This window comes from Biomphalaria glabrata, chromosome 1 (genome assembly GCF_947242115.1).
Source record: "Biomphalaria glabrata chromosome 1, xgBioGlab47.1, whole genome shotgun sequence".
In the NCBI taxonomy this organism is placed as follows: domain Eukaryota; kingdom Metazoa; phylum Mollusca; class Gastropoda; family Planorbidae; genus Biomphalaria; species Biomphalaria glabrata.
The window spans coordinates 41,116,238-41,142,955 of NC_074711.1; the positions used below are offsets into that span (position 1 = coordinate 41,116,238).

Genomic DNA, 26,718 nt, shown 5'->3' on the forward strand with positions numbered 1-26,718 from the left:
CGGGACACCACACAAGCAAGCCGACTCTCACCCTCTTTCCGCCCCCTCCCGCCTGCACCCGTGCCTACCTCGCTCTCCAGGCATGGGTACACAGTCGTTTGCCCAAACCCACCCCAATTTGGACAACTGTGTCTTTCAAGAAGTGTTCATCCGTCACTAAATAGCGGCCTATACTACGCCGCACGTCGGCCAGTATATTTACAAGATCATGCGAAATGAGAGCTCTCTTTCTCTTGTTTTATAAATGGTTTATATGTCTGAGCATACAATATGCATGCTTAATATTAAAATCAAATGCTTTAAATGTAATAGTTGCAATACAATATTTATTAATATCAACACGAGGAAGTCATAATCCTTTAAATATTATGAAAATAAAGGGGAGGGGGTTTGAAGTTTCCATATAAACTTTGGGCAGATAAGTGGCCAAGCGGTTAGTGCCTCTCGGGACGACCATTCCTTATAGTAGGCCTCTACACTGATCTACCTGTGGGCAGTCGAGACCAACAGCTCTTTGTGCCATGTCGTACAGGCCTGTACTATTGGTCTCCACTGCCCACAGGTCGTGACGTTGTAGGTCAGTGTTCATGCCTTCTATGACGATTGGCCTCGCTTTGAGCCACACATCCCATAATACTATTCCAAGGATCGCTAACAGAATTTCCTCCAAAGTATCTAATGACTACTTCAACTAGTTTGTTGTTATAAGAGTGTGTTGAGATTAAATATGACCTATGTAACATGAAATAATAATAATAATAATAATAATAATAATAATAACTCTATTTATAGAACGCTGTTAACCAAATATGATGTAGTTTCAAGGCGCTGTGATAACATTACAAACATAAAACAGAGATATGTTTAAATAACAGGTTACGTAAACCAGGCTGTACTAGCTAGAGACATTCCTAAAGCGGCTTGTTACAAACCTAAGACTAAGACTAAGACTAAGACTGCTTTATTGATCCTTACGGAAATTTGTTGTGATTACAAGGACTCGTTTCTCATATAAAGACAACACAACAGAAAAATACACATAAATACAATAGACAACACAAAGAGTTCATTCAGCGACTACACACAGGTATCTTGGTGCATTTCATGTTCCCTGATCAATGAGTGGCTGTGATAGAGTCTGACCGAGTGAGGTACGAACGAGTTTTTGTACCGCTCCGTTCTTGTTTTGATTGACAGCAGTCGCCCACTTCGCGACGACCTGGCGTAGTTCTGATGGAGCGGGTGGCCGTTGTCTTCCAAGATTTTTTCGATTTTTCTTACACACGTTTGTTCAAAAAGTTCTTTTAAATGTGGTAATGTTGTGAGTGTAATTTTTAGACGTTGCAACAGTTTAGATGAGGCGTTGCCTTGCCAACAACTTATTCCGTATGTTAGCATATTTTGTACAGTCGCGCCGTAAAATGTCTCAAGGATCTTCTTGTTTAATTTAAAACTATTGAGTTTGTATAGAAAAAAAGAGTCGCAGGGCTGTTTTCTTTGTCAGAGTTCCAACTTGGTCTTCCCATGAAAGCTTGTTGTTAATGATAACGCCTAGATATTTATATGCGTTTACTTGTTCTATAGATGTAGTGTTTATTTGCAGTTCACGTATAGTTTGTTTTTTCTTTCTAAAATCTATTATAAGTTCTTTAGTTTTTGTTACATTCAGTTCTAGAAAGTTGTCGGTGCACCAGTTTGTAAACTCTTCTATCGAGCTTCGATACTGAGTTTCTTCTCCTGAAATAAGACCGACTATGGCAGTATCATCAGCGAATTTAATGAGTTTAACTGAGTCATAAATGCTTCTTATGTCATTAGTGTAAAGAGTGTATAGTACAGGAGAAAGTACACAACCTTGTGGAGCACCCGTACATAGTACTCGAGTTGACGATTTGGTGTTGTTGACTTTAACATACTGGGGCCGTTGGGTTAAAAAGTTTAGAACCCATGCTTGTAAGTAAGGGCTTACATTTAAGTTACTCAGTTTGTTTATCATTAGATGTGGCTGTATGGTATTGAAAGCCGAGGAGAAATCTACGAAGAGGACTCATGCATATGTTTTGGGTATATCGAGATGCTTATAAAGCTGGTCCAAAAGCAATAGAATGGCATCCTCAGTTCCTCTAGTTGCTTTGTATGCAAATTGGTGAGGGTCTAGGCTGTTGTTGACTTTTGCTACAAGTTGTTTAAGCATATATTTTTCAAAACATTTCATAACAATAGGTGTTAGTGCTACTGGGCGGAAATCATTTAAGCAATCTATTTTTGGTTTCTTAGGCACTGGTATGATTTCTGAAGTTTTCCAGATGTGTGGAATTACGCACGTTTGCAATGACTGGTTAAAGATATGACAGAAGATAGTAGAGATTTGCTCCGCACATAGCTTGATCAGCTTGCCACTAATTTTGTCTGGTCCAGAAGCTTTTGTTACGTCTACTCTGATATATCAACTCATTCTACTGTCTGGGCGGAATCTTGAATCACTTACTTCTCCCACTTCTTAAATCACTTATTTCTCCCACTTCTTAAATCACTTACTTCTCCCACTTCTTGAATCCCTTATTTCTCCCACTTCTTAAATCACTTACTTCTCCCACTTCTTGAATCCCTTATTTCTCCCACTTCTTAAATCACTTACTTCTCCCACTTCTTGAATCACTTATTTCTCCCACTTCTTAAATCACTTACTTCTCCCACTTCTTGAATCACTTATTTCTCCCACTTCTTAAATCACTTACTTCTCCCACTTCTTGAATCCCTTATTTCTCCCACTTCTTAAATCACTTACTTCTCCCACTTCTTGAATCACTTATTTCTCCCACTTCTTAAATCACTTATTTCTCCCACTTCTTAAATCACTTACTTCTCCCACTTCTTGAATCCCTTATTTCTCCCACTTCTTAAATCACTTACTTCTCCCACTTCTTGAATCACTTATTTCTCCCACTTCTTAAATCACTTACTTCTCCCACTTCTTGAATCACTTATTTCTCCCACTTCTTAAATCACTTACTTCTCCCACTTCTTGAATCCCTTATTTCTCCCACTTCTTAAATCACTTACTTCTCCCACTTCTTGAATCACTTATTTCTCCCACTTCTTAAATCACTTATTTCTCCCACTTCTTAAATCACTTACTTCTCCCACTTCTTGAATCACTTATTTCTCCCACTTCTTAAATCACTTACTTCTCCCACTTCTTAAATCACTTATTTCTCCCACTTCTTAAATCACTTATTTCTCCCACTTCTTAAATCACTTATTTCTCCCACTTCTTAAATCACTTACTTCTCCCACTTCTTGAATCACTTATTTCTCCCATTTCTTGAATCACTTACTTCTCCCACTTCTTGAATCACTTACTTCTCCCACTTCTTGAATCACTTATTTCTCCCACTTCTTGAATCACTTACATCTCCCACTTCTTGAATCACTTATTTCTCCCACTTCTTAAATCACTTACTTCTCCCACTTCTTGAATCACTTATTTCTCCCACTTCTTGAATCACTTACTTCTCCCACTTCTTAAATCACTTACTTCTCCCACTTCTTGAATCACATACTTCTCCCACTTCTTAAATCACTTATTTTTCCCACTTCTTGAATCACTTATTTCTCCCACTTCTTAAATCACTTACTTCTCCCACTTCTTGAATCACTTATTTCTCCCACTTCTTAAATCACTTATTTCTCCCACTTCTTAAATCACTTACTTCTCCCACTTCTAGAATCACTTACTTCTCCCACTTCTTGAATCACTTACTTCTCCCACTTCTTGAATCACTTATTTCTCCCACTTCTTGAATCACTTACTTCTCCCACTTCTTGAATCACTTATTTCTCCCACTTCTTAAATCACTTACTTCTCCCACTTCTTGAATCACTTACTTCTCCCACTTCTTGAATCACTTATTTCTCCCACTTCTTGAATCACTTACTTCTCCCACTTCTTAAATCACTTACTTCTCCCACTTCTTGAATCACTTACTTCTCCCACTTCTTAAATCACTTATTTCTCCCACTTCTTGAATCACTTATTTCTCCCACTTCTTAAATCACTTACTTCTCCCACTTCTTGAATCACTTATTTCTCCCACTTCTTAAATCACTTACTTCTCCCACTTCTTGAATCCCTTATTTCTCCCACTTCTTAAATCACTTACTTCTCCCACTTCTTGAATCACTTATTTCTCCCACTTCTTAAATCACTTACTTCTCCCACTTCTTGAATCACTTATTTCTCCCACTTCTTAAATCACTTATTTCTCCCACTTCTTGAATCACTTACTTCTCCCACTTCTTGAATCACTTATTTCTCCCACTTCTTGAATCACTTATTTCTCCCACTTCTTAAATCACTTACTTCTCCCACTTCTTGAATCACTTATTTCTCCCACTTCTTAAATCACTTATTTCTCCCACTTCTTAAATCACTTATTTCTCCCACTTCTTAAATCACTTATTTCTCCCACTTCTTAAATCACTTATTTCTCCCACTTCTTAAATCACTTATTTCTCCCACTTCTTAAATCCCTTATTTCTCCCACTTCTTAAATCCCTTATTTCTCCCACTTCTTAAATCACTTATTTCTCCCACTTCTTGAATCACTTATTTCTCCCACTTCTTGAATCACTTATTTCTCCCACTTCTTGAATCACTTATTTCTCCCACTTCTTGAATCACTTACTTCTCCCACTTCTTGAATCCCTTATTTCTCCCACTTCTTAAATCACTTATTTCTCCCACTTCTTAAATCCCTTATTTCTCCCACTTCTTAAATCCCTTATTTCTCCCACTTCTTAAATCACTTATTTCTCCCACTTCTTAAATCACTTATTTCTCCCACTTCTTGAATCACTTATTTCTCCCACTTCTTGAATCACTTATTTCTCCCACTTCTTGAATCACTTATTTCTCCCACTTCTTGAATCACTTATTTCTCCCACTTCTTGAATCACTTATTTCTCCCATTTCTTGAATCACTTATTTCTCCCACTTCTTAAATCCCTTATTTCTCCCACTTCTTAAATCACTTATTTCTCCCACTTCTTGAATCACTTATTTCTCCCACTTCTTGAATCACTTATTTCTCCCACTTCTTGAATCACTTATTTCTCCCACTTCTTGAATCACTTATTTCTCCCACTTCTTGAATCACTTATTTCTCCCACTTCTTGAATCACTTATTTCTCCCACTTCTTAAATCACTTATTTCTCCCACTTCTTAAATCACTTATTTCTCCCACTTCTTAAATCACTTATTTCTCCCACTTCTTAAATCACTTATTTCTCCCACTTCTTAAATCCCTTATTTCTCCCACTTCTTAAATCCCTTATTTCTCCCACTTCTTAAATCACTTATTTCTCCCACTTCTTGAATCACTTATTTCTCCCACTTCTTGAATCACTTATTTCTCCCACTTCTTGAATCACTTATTTCTCCCACTTCTTGAATCACTTACTTCTCCCACTTCTTGAATCCCTTATTTCTCCCACTTCTTAAATCACTTATTTCTCCCACTTCTTAAATCCCTTATTTCTCCCACTTCTTAAATCCCTTATTTCTCCCACTTCTTAAATCACTTATTTCTCCCACTTCTTAAATCACTTATTTCTCCCACTTCTTGAATCACTTATTTCTCCCACTTCTTGAATCACTTATTTCTCCCACTTCTTGAATCACTTATTTCTCCCACTTCTTGAATCACTTATTTCTCCCACTTCTTGAATCACTTATTTCTCCCATTTCTTGAATCACTTATTTCTCCCACTTCTTAAATCCCTTATTTCTCCCACTTCTTAAATCACTTATTTCTCCCACTTCTTGAATCACTTATTTCTCCCACTTCTTGAATCACTTATTTCTCCCACTTCTTGAATCACTTATTTCTCCCACTTCTTGAATCACTTATTTCTCCCACTTCTTGAATCACTTATTTCTCCCACTTCTTGAATCACTTATTTCTCCCACTTCTTAAATCACTTATTTCTCCCACTTCTTAAATCACTTATTTCTCCCACTTCTTAAATCACTTATTTCTCCCACTTCTTAAATCACTTATTTCTCCCACTTCCCTTTCTGAGATGAAGTTGAAACTTTTCACAATTATTTATTGTCGATGACAATACATGAATCAATTAAAAAAAAATGACCCGCTAGTTAATGAATTAGTCTTAATTAATTTTTTTTTTCTACATGGAACATGCTTTAATCTAAAGGGGGGGGGGGGTTTAAGCCTTTTACAGAGAATTTGGTCGTTTGATAAAAAATTTTAACCGTAAAACTTTCAATTTTTATTTACCTAAGTACTTGATTAGCTCTGTGCCATCATGGAAGAGACCTCGAGTTGAATGCAGACTCAAGCAACATTTAAAAAAAAAAAGCTTTTGAAAAGTAACACGTAGGACTTCAACGTAATACCCTCCTCCCCCCACTGGTCCACCAAAGTGATTGACCCTTGAACGAACGGAGCTTTCTATAAGCATGAAACAGAAGTTTAGCAGAGTGTCTGTGGTGTTTCCATTGGTCTATTTCTACCTAGGGACGTGGTGCAGGGTCTAGCTCTGTACACAGTCAGGAAAAAATATGATCCTAACACATGAAGTTATGAAAGATAATGTGTACCCAACACATATGCCTACAGTCCTACACACTCGATAGACACAGAAGGGTCATAAACATATCCGGAACTACAATACAATGAATATAATCAACACATTAATAGTTTAAACAAGAAAATATAAAGAAATCTAAATATGTGAGTATTTTATTATTTGCAAATTTCTTTAATTCGTAAATTTGCCTCTTGATACACTTAGCCTTTGATTTTACATTATTTGCTGTTTCGTTTCCCACACCCAACCTTCAGTTGTCGGGAAAGTTAAAGAGAAATGATTGCATTGTAGTACAACTTTTCTTTGAATGAATAAAATATTTCTCATATCAAAATATATTTTATGTGAGGCTGAAAAAAATTGTAAAATCTATCTATATAATTCTCTTCGTCGCTCAAGAGTTTGGACGAGAAGAAGAAGTAAAGGAAAGATCACTCTCTTATTTCTGCGGATAGTCACCCCACGAAAAAACAGGAGGGGGGGGGAGAACAAGTATTCACCGGTCACTACGGATGGCTGCCTGGTCGTGCGGTTTGCACACTGGACTGTCGTTTGGATTTATCAAAGCCCTGCCCGCTCCCATCCCCCTTTGTCCTTCACCTCTGAAGGAACATCCGAAACATATAAAACATTTTACAAACAAACATTTTACAAACACTAAATAGCAGCGCCGACTTAACAATTGTGACCAAGAAGTCGTGGAAAGAGAACAAGTAATCTACTATGTATATTCACCCGTCACTAAATAGCAGGGCTGGACTTAACCATTGTGGGGCCATATGCGAAACGTATTTCGCGGGGCCAAGTTTGGAAAGAGAAGCGGATAATAAGTGAAATTTAAGAGTTTGTATTAGAAAATAAATTCGTCTTTGCATTTTATTCATTCTTTACTACGTATAGACTTACTTTAGGAGCCTTGCGTGTAGCGAAGTCATACAGTCTATCGCGGAAAATCTGTTTTAAGTTATAAAATGGTTTAATTTAATAATTTATACACCTGGAATTAGCGCGGGTCCTATGAAAGTGCGGGTCCTATAAAAGTGCGCGGCTCACTGCGGTCGCATAGGTTGCAGTGGCCTAAGGCCGGCCCTGTAAAATAGCGGCGTAGTCGACTAGTAGTGTATATAGTTTATAAGCGACATCACTTAATTAACTTATAATCATTTCAGGACAGAAGACGCAAGATAAAACGTACAAACTATACATAAAAACACAGAACCATTACTTACAAATAACCCACAAAGTATATTTAAAATAAACACAACAATAATACTCAGAAAGACACAAAAATAAAGGTTCATTTCTTATTTCATATGCTGAGATATATTCTTATAATGGCTCATTATTCCTTAATTCCATTAGAGAGTGTAACGGGTTGCCTGAATCAGCCAGGAAGACCAATGACTTAGTTGCATATTTAAACTGACACATGGATACACGTAACAATCAGCAGCGTAAGACGTAGTTATCTTCTTGGGAGGAACATCTTTAATTTATAAGATCAGAAAAAGAAAAGAGAGAGAAAGAGAGAGAGAAATTGAGTGATCGAGAGAGAGAGAGAGGCAGACAGACAAACAAAGTCATAGAGAAAAAATATAGAGCAAGAAAAAATTGAAAAATGATAGAAAGTGAAAGTTATTAGGAATAACGAAACAGAGAGAAAGAGAGAGAGAGAGAGAGAGAAACAGAGAGACAGAAAGAGAAAACAGAGAGAGAGAGAGAGAAAAACAGAGAGAGAGAAACAGAAAAAGAAAAAACAGAGAGAGAGAGAAACACTGAAAGAAACAGAAAGAGAGAGAAACAGAGAGAGAGAGAGAGAGAGAGAGAGAGAAAGAAATAGAGAGAAACAAAAATAGAGAGAAACAGAAAGAGAGAGAAACAGAAAGAGAGAAACAGAAAGAGAGAGAAAAAAGAGAGAGAAACAGAAAGAGAGAGAGAAACAGAAAGAGAAAGAGAAACAGAAAGAGAGAGAAACAGAAAGAGAGAGAGAAACAGAAATAGAGAGAGAACCAGAAAAAGAGAGAAACAGAAATAGAGAGAAACAGAAAGAGAGAGAGAACCAGAAAGAGAGAGAAACAGAAATAGAGAGAAACAGAATAAGAGAGAAAACCAGAAAGAGAGAGACACAGAAAGTGAGAGAGAACCAGAAAGAGAGAGAAACGGAAAGACAGAAACAGAAAGAGAGAGAAACAGAAAGAGAGAGAAACAGAAAGAGAGAGAGAAACAGAAAGAGAGAGAAACAGAAATAGAGAGAAACAGAAATAGAGAGAAATAGAATAAGAGAGAAACAGAACTAGAGAGAAACAGAAAGAGAGAGAAACAGAAAAGAGAGAGAGAAACAGAAAGAGAGAAACAGAAATAGAGAGAAACAGAAAGAGAGAGAAACAGAAATAGAGAGAAACAGAAAGAGAGAGAAACAGACAGAGAGAGAAACAGAAAAAGAGAGAGAAAAGAAATAGAGAGAAACAGAAATAGAGAGAAACAGAAATAGAGAGAAACAGAAAGAGAAAGAGAACCAGAAATAGAAAGAACCAGAAATAGAGAGAAACAGAAATAGAGAGAAACAGAAAGAGAGAGAAACAGAGAGAGAAAGAAGCAGAAAGAGAGAAACAGAGAGAGAGAAACAGAAATAGAGAGAAACAGAAAGAGAGAGAAACAGAAAGAGAGAAACAGAAAGAGAGAGAAACAGAAAGAGAGAAACAGAAAGAGAGAGAAACGGAAAGAGAGAACCAGAAAGAGAGAGAAACAGAAAGAGAGAAACAGAAAGAGAGAGAAACAGAAAGAGAGAGAAACAGAAAGAGAGAGAGAACCAGAAAGAGAGAGAAACAGAAAGAGAGAAACAGAAAGAGAGAGAGAGAACCAGAAAAAGAGAGAAACAGAAAGAGAGAAACAGAAATAGAGAGAAACAGGAAGAGAGAGAGAAACAGAAAGAGAGAGAAACAGAAAGAGAGAACCAGAAAGAGAGAGAAACAGAAACAGAGAAACAGAAACAGAGAGAGAGAGAGAGAGAGAGAGAGAGAGAGAGAGAGAGAGAGAGAAGCAGAAAGAGAGAAACAGAGAGAAACAGAAATAGAGAGAAACAGTAAGAGAGAGAAACAGAGAGAGAGAGAAACAGAAAGAGAAACAAAGAGAGACAAACAGAGAGAGAGAGAAACAGAGAGAGAGAAACAGAGAGAATGAGAGAAAAAGAAAGGTATGTACTGTAGTTTGGAAAAAGGCTAAAAATAGGAAGATGATGGGGCGCAGAAAGAAAGGATCATGGCTTACGGGGGGGGGGGGGGATATAAAAATAAAGTTTCAAAATGTTAAGTCCAGGTTGAAAAAGAAAATCTCGATTGTCTCTACCACTATCCATGTTTACTTTTGATATCCAAATGTTTAAGTTATATCCCCCCTTCCCCACCCCACTTTGTCTATCATAACGTAAGCTTTAATGGGTGAGGGGGGTTGGGGTGGGGGGACACTGTTGATATTACAACAAGGGGCATAACTCGCTTGTTGAACACCCAAGTTTACTGTGTTTATAATCTTCCCCTAGCCTCCCCTTCCCCCTCTCCCCCCTGATGTTTATCTGTATAATTGTGTGGTACCAGCGAAAGTTCTCTGAGGTATTTCTGCTATCTGCCATGTTTCTAACCTCCCAGGTCCTTTTAATTTATTACCTGTTATCATATCACGGACGGGCACGACCAGCAGAGACTTAAGGGAAAAAAAATACACAGAAAATTATGTGCGCCAATTCCCCCAACCAGGATTTACATGCTGTTTCGTGAGTTTTGATAACTACACATGCCGTGTAATGTTACATTGTTTCAATACCATACATTTGATCAGAATTATATGTTGAGCTAATTACATTTTATACCACCAATCTTTTTCATTTTCTATTATTAGTTCTGTAACAATGAGGCACGCTGGCTGAGCGGTAAAGCGCTTGGCTTTCGGAGCGGGGTCCTGGGCTCGAATCCCGGTGAAGACTGGGTATAATAATGTCTTGATCTTTAGGGTGCCTCTGAGTCCACCCAGCTCAAATGAGTACCTGACATTAGTTGGGGAAATTAAGTTGGTTGGTCGTTGTGCTAGCAACATGACACCTTCGTTAACCGTGGTCGACAGTAACAGTTGACCTTTACATCCTTCGCCCCATAGATCATAAGGTCTGAAGGGAGAATTTTACTTTATTAGTTCTGTAACATATAGATATTAAATAGTTAAAACCTATCAAGAGATAATATGTTAATTAAGGTCAAAGGTTGTCTTAAAATAAGAATGATGGATAAAGAAAAAAATGGGAATGCTAAAAGAAATGGTAATGGCTGTGTTATCTTATGTATGAAATACACTTTATGAGTTATCGTAGATTTGGTAAAAGTATAGTTATTTATTATGTAAATGCGATTGGACCTATTTTAAAACATATACACGTATGAAGATATTGGAGGAGTATTTATCAATGAAGAGTATCACACTGGGTTAACCTTATATGGGTGCATACGTGTTAGTTTAAGCTCAATAATTGGATAAAAAATCTGACAGGTAGTAGCCACAGTTACATATAAGATCTAAACTCTAGATACAAACAGTCCAGGGATGATTTGTCTGCAGTAGTAGATTTCTCCTTTATTCTGACAGCAATATTATCACCGAGGCTGCTACATTTCATTGGCTTTCCTGACTAATACATATTTCAACTTACACATTATGTTTACTTGTTAAACTACACATGGCAAATATCTATCATCTATCTGTAAGATATGCTTTAATGATTTAGTTATCACGTAGTCGTTCCTATAATAAATCATTGAGTGATATAATTCTACTTTGAATAGTACTTATATTTTAGATCAAACCTTTATGTAAAGTAGATTTCATGCTTTAATTTTTAATTTATCATTTATGTCATTTTTACTTAATACCTGCATTAATCAATATGGACACGTACATTTTATTGAGGATTCATCTCAAATGACAGTTTCCTATGCCCCGAAGCTCAAAGAGATACATTAGTGACTTTTTTAGAGAGCCATTCGGACCCGCGCAATCATTGGTTAAGATTTTCAAATATCGTTGATGTATTACATCAGTCGTCAATCAAAAGTTTGGTTGTTGGCTAACACAAGAAAGTCCATGACATCAAGTAGACCATATAACTGCTTCATTTAAACATTATTTAATGATAGCCTGACCAAGATAACTGGTGAGCTGTCCGACATTACATGTGGCCTATTCAACATTACATGTGACCTTTTCAAAACTACCTGTGACCTATTCGACGTTGCATGTGACCTCTTCGACATTACATATGACCTATTAGACATAACCTTTGACCTGTTCGACATTATATGTGAACTGTCCCACATTACTGATGACCTTTCTAACACTATCCGTGAACTATCCATCATTTTTTTTTTTTCATTTTTTAGCTTTAAAAAAAATGTTCAATTTAAAGAAAATGAAGACAACTAAAAATGTGTCATTAAAATATTTCTTTTACTTTAAAATAGATTTCTTTTGTCTTCAAGACTTAACTAAATAACTAGATTACGGCGAACGCCCCTGGCTATTACAGATGTAACATTTTTTTTTTTGTAATTATTTATTTCCTTAACGCGTTGCGTTTGCTCCTGATCAGTTGTAACGTAAAAGAGTCCTACTGTATGTATCAGCAAATGTACAGAAAACATTGCAGTCTGTATGTATCCTACAAATAATAGTGTCAATATAGACTCAATGTAGTGAAGACTTCTGACAAGAAGTAATAAACAACTATCTGTACTAACGTCTTTAGGCCCATAGTCATCGAGAACGAAATGAATCCTTATTGCTCCACTAACTGGTCTGAAGCTGTTAACAAACACACAACGTTGACGACATCAGACTAACGGAGTTTTGTATTTTTTTTTTTTACAATCCCTTTTTTAGTTTTCAACTTCTCCATGGAGACTAGAACCTGGGGGAAACCTGAGTGGACGCGCTTCTCGAAAATGGGTCTAACGATTTTTCTAGAAATTTGACAGTTAATATATGTATTTAGGGAAAGAATTAATAGCTAATTGACCACACTGAGAAAACTCAAAAGTTAGACTGTTACAATTTTTTGAAATAGTATCTTCTAAAATGAAAATCTTGAACAGACATACGTCACATCCTTAAAGTGTTGACTAAATAAAGTGACGTTCAGGAACATTTGGCCTGCACCGTCTTCAAAGTCTGGACCAAGGGGTCAATTAGAAATGTTTCTTCTGTGAGCACATGCTGACATTCACTTCACTGAGATTGGAAATCTATCATCATTAATTAGTCAGAGCGAAATCATCTTTCTTTCTTTCTTACAAAAAAATTGTCAGCTGTATAAATGAAGAATAGTCTTTAAAAAACCCACAAGGGTTCCGCGGAACACAGTTTGGGAAACACTGCTCAAGATGATGAATACTCCTCTCACCACAAAGTGTAGAAGATCAAATTAAAATAGATCGAAAACTGATCACGTAGTACAAAAAATATATGTAGACAAAAGTTTCAACTATCTGTAGTTTGATTACATAATATCTGAAAATAGAATTGAATCGTACATTAGTATTCCGTATTTTCTATTCCTTCAACTAATCAAATTGTAGAACTCTTCAGTGTCAGAGGCTTACTGTTCTAGAGTTACCACCACGTGCGATATAGATATGTATGTAGATAAGCAACATTGGATTGACCACAATATTACCTATTGCAGAATTGAAGTTTCAGGTTGCTGGTGAGCTTAGAAATGATGAGTAAAGCACGTGGTCAAGGAGTTGGGGGGGGGGGGATTTAAAAATATGTTTTGCGTAACAAATGAATGATAGCTTAAAATTTTTTTTATGCATTGTACCAAAATAAAAGTCATTAGTGTGCGAATGATTGGCTCATTCACGTCAAGTCAACCTTATTTGAGTGGATTCACACCATCAACTCAATGGCTCGATTCTCAAATTAAGGTTTAGAACCTTGAGCTATTTTTTTTTGTTCCATTCAAATATTTCAATCTCATGTCCTTATTTCTTTTCCCTTAGCACAAATTAAAAGAGAACAATCCAAACAGTATGCAAAGAATATATAAAACAAAAACAACCAAGTGCTGACATTTCCCTTAACAGGATAATTAAACGAAGTACTCCATCTCTCTGCCTCCGTCTCTCTGCCTTCCATCTCTCTGCCTTCCATCTCTCTGCCTTCCATCTCTCTGCCTTCCATCTCTCTGCCTTCTATCTCTCTGCCTACCATCTCTCTGCCTTCCATCTATCTGTCTTCCATCTCTCTGCCTTCCATCTCTCTGCCTTCCATCTCTCTGCCTTCCATCTCTCTGCCTTCCATCTCTCTGCCTCCGTCTCTCTGTCTTCCATCTCTCTGCCTTCCATCTCTCTACCTTCCATCTGTCTGCCTCCGTCTCTCTGTCTTCCATATCTCTGCCTTCCATCTCTCTGCCTTCCATCTCTCTGCCTCCATCTCTCTGCCTTCCATCTCTCTGCCTTCCATCTTTCTGCCTTCCATCTCTCTGTCTTCCATCTCTCTGTCTTCCATCTCTCTGTCTTCCATCTCTCTGCCTTCCATCTGTCTGCCTTCCATCTGTCTGCCTTCCATCTCTCTGTCTTCCATCTCTCTGTCTTCCATCTCTCTGTCTTCCATCTCTCTGCCTTCCATCTCTCTGTCTTCCATCTCTCTGTCTTCCATCTCTCTGCCTTCCATCTCTCTGTCTTCCATCTTTCTGCCTTCCATCTCTCTGTCTTCCATCTCTCTGTCTTCCATCTCTCTGTCTTCCATCTTTCTGCCTTCCATCTCTCTGTCTTCCATCTCTCTGCCTTCCATCTTTCTGCCTTTCATCTCTATGCCTTCCATCTCTGTCTTCCATCTTTCTGCCTTCCATCTCTCTGTCTTCCATCTCTCTGTTATCCATCTCTCTGTCTTCCATCTCTCTGCCTTCCATCTCTCTGCCTTCCATCTCTTTGTCTTCCATCTCTCTGCCTTCCATCTCTCTGCCTTCCATCTGTCTGCCTTCCATCTCTCTGTCTTCCATCTCTCTGTCTTCCATCTCTCTATCTTCCATCTCTCTGCCTTCCATCTCTCTGCCTTCCATCTCTTTGTCTTCCATCTTTCTGCCTTTCATCTCTCTGCCTTCCATCTCTCTGTCTTCCATCTCTCTGCCTTCCATATCTCTGCCTTCCATCTCTCTGCCTTCCATCTCTCTGCCTTCCATCTCTCTGCCTTCCATCTCTCTGCCTTTCATCTCTCTGCCTTCCATCTCTCTGTCTTTTATCTCTCTGTCTTCCATCTCTCTGCCTTCCATCTCTCTGTCTTCCATCTCTCTGTCTTCCATCTCTCTGCCTTCCATCTTTCTTCCTTCCATCTCTCTGTCTTCCATCTCTCTGTCTTCCATCTCTCTGCCTTCCATCTCTCATTCTTCCATCTCTCTGCCTTCGTCTCTCTGCCTTCCATCTCTCTGCCTCCGTCTCTCTGCCTTCCATATCTCTGCCTTCCATCTCTCTGCCTTCCATCTCTCTGCCTTCCATCTATCTTCCTTCCATCTCTCTGCCTTCCATAAGACTTCCTTTTTTCTTTGTTCTGTTCTCCAGAACCAAACATTCACACACACACACACACACACTACTTATAATGTATGCAGAGCAGTTCCAATCACATAATACTTTAAGATTTACACGCTGCTTCTAAACCTACTTTTTTTATTACATATTCCTGTTTTTCCGTTGGAGAGCAATCACACCCCTACAACCCTCCACCGAAATCACTTCTAAGCAGCTTTCTTCATCTTCTCCCATGCCATTCCAGTATCCTCAGCTTTACTAATGACTGACCTCTTCCAGGTTTGTTTAGGTTTGCTCATTTTCCAAGCGGATTTCAATCAAGTGCCTTCTTTGCAACGTTGGTAGTTTGGTTTTCACAGGGTGTGTCTTATTTAGCTCCATTTTCTAAACTTACACAAAGTTCACACATTGCTTCTAAACTTGCATAATACTTATATGCTAATACAATACTTGGTTAATTTGTGTAAATGCATTGCGACTAGTTATGTTTATTTAAGCGTTCATATTTTTCCTGGTATTTAATTTAAACATCTCTGACTTATGATAAGAATAAATAAATCACATGGTCTGTGTTAGTCTTTGCATCAGTTGAAAAGTGAGGTCATGTGTTTGAAAAGAAAATTTTTCTCGAATAAAGAGTGTTACAAAATTGAAAATAACAAGGTTACAAAGACTGTGTGTGGAAACACAAACTCAAAATCGGCCCCCGACGGGTTCACCTAGGTAGGTAAATAGGCAGGTTTCATTATTTCCAGAAAAACAAATATCAGAATGAAATTATAATAAAGGCAAATGACAGAGAAGAATGGAGAAACAAGGTTGACAGATCTTGTGTGGTCCCCCAAAGTTCATGCAGATTAAGGGATAGGTAAAAGTGAAGGTGGAGTTACATGTGAACCTGGCCTAATTGATGTCATATAATGATTATCTAATTGAAATAAATGTTTTGTATAGTTAATTGCCCTGTGTAAGTTTGATAACTGTGCAGCATACATGAAAATATGAATTTAAAAAAAGTAAAGAATTTTTGTAAATGTATTAGTTAGTATAACAGAACTCACTAAACTTAACGATGCATTTGTAAAAAAATATTTGACAAACAATCTAAAACTATTTGCATAAATGTGTTAAAAATATGGTAAATAGTTATTACCCTTACTAAATAGCCTCCCGTATTTGTTATTACTAATAGTGAATAGTTGTAAAAATGGTGTATTTGTATGAAAAACAACAACTGCCTGCATAGTTGATTTTAAAAATTAAATTTTTCACTTTCAGAAAAGAAAAAAAGTAGCCATTGCATCAGAACTTTGAAAGGTCTATTATCTATAATATCATGATATCGGATTTTCAAGTTTACGAGATCTAAACGGGACGGACGGATGGACGGACAGACCACACAAAACTAATAGCGTCTATTCCATCTTCGGGGGCGCTAAAAAAGCTAAACATCCGATTCCAAAATGAGAACTAAAATAAATAGAATTTTTTTTCTAAACAACAACGCTTATATCAAAATACTTCAAAAAACAAAAACAAAATGATTAATTGATAAATAATCCATGCGATGATTAATTGATAAATAATCCATGCGTAGGGTAAGAATTTTACTGTAACTCCGTGAAATTTGAGACGTGTATCTACTGTAATATTCATTTATTAATACCTATGATGTTAGAAAATTATACTTTAAAATGGTAATTACGACAAGTTGAGAACCAAATCCATTTCAAAGTTTTCTTATAATTGATTAAAACACATGTAGTCTTTGTTATAATTTGTATACTAACATTTGATTCATTATTTTGTTTTACTTTATCTATCTTTCAATTTTAATTGCTTGATTCTCCTCTAAATAAGGCTTATCTCACCTATATAAACACAATTTATTAATTACTACTAATTGATCAACTAAATGGTTGATTTTTTTGCTGATTCTTCTGTTGTCACCAAGCATGAATTTTTATTCAAAATTGGATGACTACTTGACGAGTAAAAGTTTTGGTGGTATAGAATCTAAACAACATACAAGAAAGATACAAAGTGATATTATAGAATCCTTGTCAAATACTAAACTCTAACGTTGTACATAACAATAACTTCAGATTGATACATTTTTAAAAAAGTAAATTAATCCTTTTAGACCTTAGGAACAAGGGTGTTATGTGACCAGCACAACGACTAACCGTCTTTATTTTCTCCAGTTGTGTCAGGTACCAATCAAAGTTGGGTGCACTAAGTGGTGTCCTGATAACTCGAAATTAAAACTCCCCCTGTTTTTACCAAGATTCGAACACGCCATCTCTCGGTTCGGAAAACAATTGCTTTACCGCTTAGCCACCTCACCCCGTCATTATTACATTCAGATAAACTGAATTATACAAGTTTTTCTTCTGTGGATTCTCCATGATATTGGATCTAGTCTCAAGGTTTTTGTATCGAGGCAGATACGTTGACGTCTCGCTGTCTCCCGTGTGTAAATGGTAGATCTGACTCACTGATAGGTTCTAACTTTCATCATTGGAGACCAGCTATCACTTTGCCTGATTCCTTTTTAGACTTCTCTCCATGCAGTTTGAATATTTAGCTGAACATTGGATTGAGAATGATACGTGTGAGGATTATAGAGTAAACAAAATCTATAGTCACGTCTTTCTTTCTTTCCTTTACCTCTCTTTCACTTTCTTCTCTCTCTCTTACTCTCTCTCTTACTCTCTCTCTCTCTTTTTCTCTCTCCCTCTCTCTTTCTCTCTCCCTCTCTCTTTCTCTCTCCCTCTCTCTTTCTCGCTCTTTTTCCCCTTATTCTTTCTTTTTGTCTCTTTCCTTCTCTCTTTTTCTCTCTCCTTCTCTCTTTATCTATTTTTCTCTCTCTTTTTTTTCTCTCTCTTTCTTTGTTTCTTTTTCTTTCTTTTCTTCACTCTCTCTTTTTCTCTCTCCCTTCTCTCTGTCTCTCTCTTTCTTTCTTTCTCTCAGTTGTTCTCTTACTCTAGTTTTTTAACCTTCTTTTATACTTCAATCATTCCTACAAATATTTTATTTAGGTTCTCCATTTCTTTTCTCTCTCGTATTCTCCCTATATCTCCCTATATCTCTCTATATCTCCCTATATCTCCCTATATCTCCCTACATCTCCCTATATCTCTCTATATCTCCCTATATCTCCCTATATTTCCCTATATCTCCCTATATCTCACTATATCTCCCTATATCTCTCTATATCTCCCTATATCTCTCTATATCTCCCTATATCTCCCTATATTTCCCTATATCTCCCTATATCTCCCTATATCTCCCTATATCTCTCTATATCTCCCTATATCTCCCTATATCTCCCTATATCTCCCTATATCTCTCTATATCTCCCTATATCTCCCTATATCTCCCTATTTCTCCCTATATCTCCCTATATCTCTCTATATCTCCCTATATCTCCCTATATCTCTCTATATCTCCCTATATCTCCCTATACCTCCCTATATCTCTCTATATCTCCCTATATCTCCCTATATATTCCTATATCTCCCTATATCTCCCTATATCTCCCTATATATCCCTATATCTCCCTATATTTCCCTATATCTCCCTATATCTCCCTATATTTCCCTATATCTCCCTATATCTCCCTATATCTCCCTATATCTCCCTATATCTCTCTATATCTCCCTATATCTCTCTATATCTCTCTATATCTCCCTATATCTCCCTATACCTCCCTATATCTCTCTATATCTCCCTATATCTCCCTATATCTCCCTATATCTCCCTATATCTCCCTATATCTTCCTATGTCTCCCTATATCTCCCTATATCTCCCTATATATTCCTATATCTCCCTATATCTCCCTATATCTCCCTATATCTCCCTATATCTCTCTATATCTCCCTATATCTCTCTATATCTCTCTATATCTCCCTATATCTCCCTATACCTCCCTATATCTCTCTATATCTCCCTATATCTCTCTATATCTCCCTATATCTCCTTCTTCACAGCAACTCGAAATGGAATATTCATGTTAAAAAAGAAAAAAAATACGTTTTGGAATAGGTCGCTACATCCACGGTAAATTATGATACTTATAAACGAGACTCATATAACATGTTTTTGAAATAGTGTATGTTTGTAAAAAAAAAAAAAACAATTAAACATATTTAGTTGTAAATACGAAACGTTTTGTGTTGTTTTTGTTGCGAAGATTAGGTCATCTATTTTGAGCATGTTCTAGACGAATGTGAAATAGGATTTTCAACAGCATTTTTGGCAAACTTATTTTAATTAAGTCTGTCTGTCTCTCTGTCTGTCTTGAGAAAAAAAAGTTTGAATACGTTTTTTCTACCACACCCTCATTCTGAAGTTCAAACTTCGTACAATTATTCATCGACATAGACAAAACATGAATCAATTTTTAAAAAAATCAATTAGTCAATTAATTACTGGTTATTGACCACTTTGTTTCAGCCAGCAAGGGTAGTACACCCGTCAGTATCCACAGATACTATTATGTTAAAAAATTATACACGTCATTTCTCTTAACTCATTCTCGCAAAAGGGAAATAGCTTCTACTTTCTTGAGTAATATAGTTGTAAGTGCGGAGTTCTTCCCCTTAGATGAGCCTTTTATCTTTCAAAAAGCATTTTAAAAAATATTTTGCTTGTTTACTTTTGAGAACAGACAGACTGATACTACAGTATTAATAGATTTTTTCCCTTGCGGAGCTGCTAAAAATAGAAAAGAGAAGTCTACATACACGGACTATGTTCTACTTGATGACCTCTTTAAACTCAGAGTTTAGTTAATGTACCCAAAAGTTTAGCCCTACTTCTAAATCGTCTTGTTGACTTGTAGATTACGAAATATCATAACAGATTATGGTTTCTTTATACAAGCTTCTCCACATTAAGACGTGCTTCTCTGTTTGTACATTTGATCTTAAGACTACATGAAAAAGATCTTAAGCGAATCAAACTATCTAATGGTATGGGTGTCAAATATAGCGCTTTATTGAAAATGATAAAGTATATGTGAATCTTTGTTCCTGTGTATTTTTAACGTAAATATGTGTAGGGCTGGAATTATTTTTTCAGGGTTTAATTCAAGTTATTGGAAATTTTGGTTTGTGTGTTTATAGTATATCTGTGCCACCACGTCACTTTCCAGTATTAATGTCTAAGCGTCTACTCTGTCTTTCTTTTGACATTGTCACACTTCGGTTTGTCAGTAGTCTATGCTCTCTGCAAGATGTATTACTATATGTTAATAAAATCAGAAAAGACTATTACCACTAATTACTGCACAATTCATTTTTTTCTGTATTAATTGCAATGTCTTCGATTCCGAAGATTAAGGTTGAGCAATGTGGTTCACGTGACTACGCAAAATTATCCGCTATCAGTATATTTTTTCCGCATCTTTTGCAGACATTATCCTCTGAGAATCATCTTATCTTATAAATTACAGACGTTCCATCAAAAGAGAAGATAATTCACATTCTTCGCGTATCCGTGTCAATCTAGTCGTGTATGTTAATGCCACAAGAAAAGAAGAAGCACTTGTAAGACTTTGTCCTAACTAGCAGATGGAATAAATGTTTCATTATATTTGTGCCTTTCTATTTCATTAGGTTACGTTATACGTTTTATGTTTAATTAGGTTAGTTTTTTTTGTGTGTCTGTTAGTTGTTGTTTTTTATGTAAGATAGCTACTTTACTTTTTATTCTTCTGTCCCGTAGTGTCTCTAAATTTAATGATTTCACTAACGTTTAACTTTAAGTCTACTGTAAATATTCGTTTGCTATAAATATTTCGATATCTTTTTTCGATAAGACAATAGCTAGTCCAACCTATAAATAGTTCAGCTGAATTACTCAAATAGAAAGTTAAGAGTTTAAGCTCCTGTGATCAAAGCTGCAATCGCTTAGTGTGAGAGCAAGAGATATTGGTCCACACACCAACTGTCTCTAAATTCCAAACAAGACTTACTTAGCCGTTTGATGTAATGGATGGCAAGCTGTCTCCATGAAGATCTGTCATTGGCAATGTCTGAAGCCTCTTCCCACCTGGTGTCCACTGCTCTGAGGTCCATCATGAAAGTGTGTCTCTACGTTCTACAAGGACGTCCCTGTTTGCGCTTTCCTCGTATTGGCCTCCATGTCATAGCAACTCTTGGTATAGGTAGTTTATTCTTTCGGAGAATATGTCCAGCAAAGCTCATCCGACGTTCTGCCACAACCTAATGAAGTGGTCGAGTTCCATTTCGGCATAGGATTTCCTTGTTTGAGACCCAAACTTTGTAACTGACTCCTAAAATACTTCTCAGCCATTTTTTGTTGAGCCACTTTTAGTCTCCACCCAATGGACCTCATTCACCAATCGTAAACAAACAACATTTAGTCACGTGGCGCTCTATCTCTTCTATAGAATTTACGATCTCATGTTTAATTCATGATGATTGTCACGTGACAGTTTTTTTTTCGTTGTTTTATCAATAAGATCACGTGACTAAATGTTGTTTGTTTACGATTTGGTGAATGAGGTCCATTTAGGCTGACGACTTCCATGTCTCACGTACAGACGTTGCTATTGGGATGATGATGGTGTCAGTAGGTGGATACCTTGGCTTGCCCAAATAGGCCGCAGCCCTTTCAGCACGCTACATCATTTACACCCCATCGTTTGCTAGGATGCTGACAAAGGCAGTGGCGTAGCAAGGGGATCGTGGGCCCGGGCTCAAGAATATGATATAGAGCCCCCTCCCCAAGATTATGATACAAATAACTAAGACCTGGGATGACGCAGCAAGCTGGTTCCAGGACCGAGTTCCATCGCTAAAAGTTTTCCTGCGTTCTAAGCCACAGTGACTCGTGCCATCGAAATGATAATTTTTGCGAAGACCAAAAACTGAAAGCTTGTTTCATCTTACTCATGAGATTTACATTGATTTGTTGTTTTCTATTTCTGTTCTCTCTTTGTTAGAGATTATAATAGAACAACATTAGGAATGCTAAGAAAAATATATATGAATTGAATAGATTTGAATTACTACATTCTACACATTTTGTTTTCGATTTTTTAAAGTGTCCTTATGGGCCCATGTTGGTCGTGGGCCCTGGTTCATTGAACCCCTTCGCGCCATAGATGCTACGCCACTGGCCAAAGTATGTGAACTTATCCAACTTTTTAAACTAGAGCAATAGAGAGAATACTTTTGTGGAACAAACAATACATCTTATCTATCTTGATATAACTAATAGAGCTATAACGTTGCTCTTAATAACTATCAAATGTAGAGTTTTATTAGAGAGTTTATTCAACTCCTAGATGAATAGAGCCTACATGCGGGAATACCCGAAGTCGTTGAAGAGAAATATTTTCTAGTTTTCAAGCCGAATTGAAATTATTTTCTAGTAAAATTATAAGGGTCAAACTAGAATTCCCAGTTTGTCCAACGAGCTAGTCATTCTTTTCTCAACGATATACATCCACTGTCAAATTATTGGGAAAATCTTTAGAGCCGTTTTCGAGAATCTCATCATCCCCTTTGTCTACCCAAAATTTTTGCCTACTCCAAAAGTTTGACTTGAATAGAAGTATTTTAAAAGCAGCAGTTTCAATAAAGGGAAGAACTTTCTGTAAAGAATTAAAGCAATTTTTTTTTCGTGTAGCTTTTTATGCTTTAGCAGATAATTTAAACTAGTGTATGCCTACTCCGCCCACCCACCTCCATTTACAGACCGATAGAACACAAGCTTCGCTCCCCTTCATGTAGACGCCAATTCAAAAGTTTGTGCTTTTTCCAGATTGAAATAGTTTCAAGTTAGTACTTACATTGTTGCAATCTGTCCAACTTATTATTATTATTATTATTATTATTTTACTCTATTCTCTTTTCAAGGGTAAAGAGACAATCTTATGTGGGATACTAATATTATATTCGAAACATTAAGTAATCACCAATTACTCGCGCGATTACATTGTGACGTTACGACTATCGTAACGTTTTCTGTTGTCACTTGTCAACCGGAAACAGTATGATATATGATTTGCGATTCGAGCCAGCAACATATTCACATCCGAACCTAATTCTGCTCCAGCGAGAGAGAGAGAGAGAGAGTCTCCGAGCACAGCGCGAGGGCCGACAGCATATTTTTCTTTTTATATCTAAGAAAATAAGAGGAAAGAATTGAAGCCAACATGCCATTGTTAGTAGCGATACCTAGGGGCGGACGTCTCCTCCGCCATCGCCGCCATTACAGACACCACCGCTACCCTCCTCTCTTCGGCTCAACGAACCCTCTACTCCTGGAAGTGGGGACCGGCTCTACAAGGTAGCGCTCACGTCGACTTTTACTACTTTTTTGTTTCAGTGGCACGACAAGGCGCTATTTCCTCCCCCTTTCTTTTGTTAAAGTTTACGACGACTTAGACCTGCTTCGCTGACTGTACAAGTTCAGAAGGATCATTCACGCCCTTCAAGATGGTCTTTCTGACACTGCCAATGTGTGTCGCGGATATGTTTTGGTTTAAATCTCCTCTACAAACTGTAAATTAGCAAGAGAAGAAAATAGATTAAAATATCGTTGGTTCTTGTGTGTTCAAGTTTATTTCAGACTATCATCAGGTTATCTGATGTGGCTTAATTCTGAGAAATTATAGGTAAGTGAATGTATTTGTGTTCCCTCTGTATGTTTCATATCAGGCTACTATAAATAAGATTAAATTATTTAAAAAAAAACAACTCTTAATGAGAGTGGGGTGTCATATGACTTTAACTTTAATATTTAAACATAGAAAAACTGATTAGATCTGTCAGCATCCCATTAGCCACGTTAAGAGGTCGCATGTTAACACGAGACGCTATTGGTAAGAAAGTCGTGGGTTGAAAACCCAAACTATTTATCCTGAATCTTCGAAATTAAAGACATTGCCATTGTTTTTATTTCTGATTACGTTCTCCTGTTTTTGTTTTCTTGAAGATTTGTTTTTAAAATGTTTCTTTGTAGATCGTTTATGTCTACATGGACTAAGTATTTAAAGTACTTGAAACAGTACAATTAGGGCTCAGCTTTCTGTGCATACACTGAACTATTGCATTAGCTTGACATAGCTGTGTCTCTAGAAGTAAGAAAACTGTATTAACTGTGCTGTTCAGATTGTTGTATTGAAACATGTTTTTAGGACTTTATACTTGGGCTACTAGATGTGAACATTCTAAGGGTTATATTATTTTTACTTACGTATTTTTAGAGATTTATTTGGGGGGGGGGGGATGTCATACAATTTATCATCATGTGTAGTCACATTGGTCCTTCAATGGACCTCGGCTCACTTGAGCCTCACTGCACTATATAATACTTATAGGTATGGGACTACTGGTTGTCCGTCAAATGAAACTGTGTGTACTATTCTTTCCAGTCCAAGCGGTCAGTAGAAAGCCACTTGGTAAAGGATTGGAATACTCTTAGGCAATGTCTTTTTTTTTTTATAGCTTATTTCAATGACCCTCCATCTTTAACATCCACAACTTTAGGACGACCTACTTATTTGTTGTTGTTGTTTTATATTACCTTCACTCTTCAATTGTTATGTACCCCACCCCCCCTCAGCATTTGGTATTTCACGGTCTTCCCAAGAGACGCTCAAGAGTTTGTTCGTCCCTGAACCTTTTCAAAACCTCAGCGTGTTGAAATTATAAATCCAATGATAGAAAAACAAAAAAGTTTTCATTCTGTTGTTGTTTTTTCAGACACAAAATCTGCTTCTCCCAAACCTTAAAATGAATCATATTAATTCATGAAATGACGATTATATTCACTGGAAAACAATCATTTATAATCCATAGTTAAGTAACAAGTGCAAATACAATGCTGATGTTCTTATGCTGTGGTAGTTGCATCGTCATGTGGTTTTTATAACTGTCTAGTTGCTGAAACACTAAGGTTGCAGATATTGCGTCTGGTGTAGCTAAGTGGCTGCTGTAGCTCTGTGGCTGCAATGACTCTGTAGTTACTATACGTGCATCTGTTGTAATTGTGTCGTTGTAGCCCTAAAGTGGTAATTCTGTTGTAGTATCTCAGTAGTGGCTGTAACTCTGTGGTTGTGATGGTGTTTAATGAACCCAACGGCCGACATTGTTAAAGTAGAAATAACTGTTTGAGATTCTACACTGCAAGGCATTCCCTATCTTACAAACTTCCCTGCCTTATCGTGGCACGCCCAGGTGTCTGCACCTTCTAATGACTAATTCAAACAGGTAAAAATTAGGTAATTCTTGTTCCTGGTTCTTTTTTTTTTTTTTAAAGAACCATTTTTTACCTTTATTTTTTGTACCTTGATTTCACTGACAATAGCAGTCACTTTTTTGTTTAACTTGAACTCTTTGACAGTCTAGTTGTTACTTTGACTTCAATAACAATAACATTATTTTTTATTATGACTATTATTATGACTTCTCAGTCATCAACAGTAACTTTTAAAAAAATATTTTGACTTCACTGGCAGAAACAGTAACTTATTTATAAATCTTTTATCAACTCACTCTGTCTGTCCGTCTGTCTGTCTGTCTGGTAAAAAGTTTGAACATGTTTTTCTCTCCCGTTTCCTATTCCCGGATCAAGTTAAAACTTTGCACGATTATTCATTGAACCTGACAAGACAGGAATCAATAAAAAAATTAACTAATTAGTAGATTAATGGTTGGTGAATAATTGTTTTGTTTGATATCGAAATAAGGTAAACAAATGTTACTACAAGAGATCTGGATGTATAAATGAGTTTTATCCCCTTATTACGTTTAGACACGCTTTTCTCCCACTTCTCATTCTCAGATGAAGTTGAAATTTGCAAAATTATTCATAGTCTATGATAATACACGAATCAATCCAAGTAAAAAAAAAATCAATTAATTAACTATTTAGTCCTAATAAATTGATTTTGTTTTATAGTGTAGAAGGGGAGCTAAACCTTGTAATTTTTAGTAAATGGCAGTAATTAGCGTCTCTTTTACTTAGATAAGATTTGTTCTGTTTTTTAACTATTCGTTTTTCTATTGCTTGTTGAACTATTGAGTTAGCCGACAGAAACAGTATTTTCCTTGTGTGACTTGATGTGACTTGATGTGACCAACAGATGCAGTCCATTCTTACGTGTTCCTCCCATTAGCATGCCATCTCTTCATGGGATCATGGGTGGAGCCCCAAAATTTCCAAAACACTTTATCTATTTTCCTTGAAATAATTTGACAGGTTTATGTATATCTTTGTAACAGAAACTGCCTAATTGGGCACACAGGGAATACTCTGGTTTAACCACTATTATTTCATATAGCTTTGTGTCTGTCTGTTTGTCTGGGTGGAATATTTTACACGTTATTGCTACCACTTCCCATTCTCCAAACAAGTTTGCTTAGGAAATTAAAATATTTCGGTATAACTGGTCTATGACATCAATGGATACAGGATTTTATGATAGGGACAGAGCAAACTGTAATGATAAATGACTCTTAATAAAAACCAATAGCAGAAAATGCATGTGT

General features: G+C 36.7%; 1 protein-coding gene across 3 annotated transcripts in view; it reads left to right on the forward strand.

The window, feature by feature from the left end:
* The first annotated feature begins 6,625 nt into the window (after nt 1-6,625).
* LOC106062095 (calcitonin gene-related peptide type 1 receptor-like) overlaps nt 6,626-26,718 on the forward strand; it is a 176,958-nt gene continuing 156,865 nt past the window's right edge. The window contains exons 1-2 of one of the 3 annotated variants that reach the window (XM_056036962.1): nt 6,629-6,759; nt 23,552-23,840. The gene's annotated coding sequence lies outside the window, so the exon portion shown is untranslated. Of the gene's footprint in view, nt 6,760-10,271; nt 10,386-23,551; nt 23,841-26,718 lie in introns of those variants that run through there. The other 2 variants (XM_056036950.1, XM_056036957.1) reach the window with 2 other exon arrangements.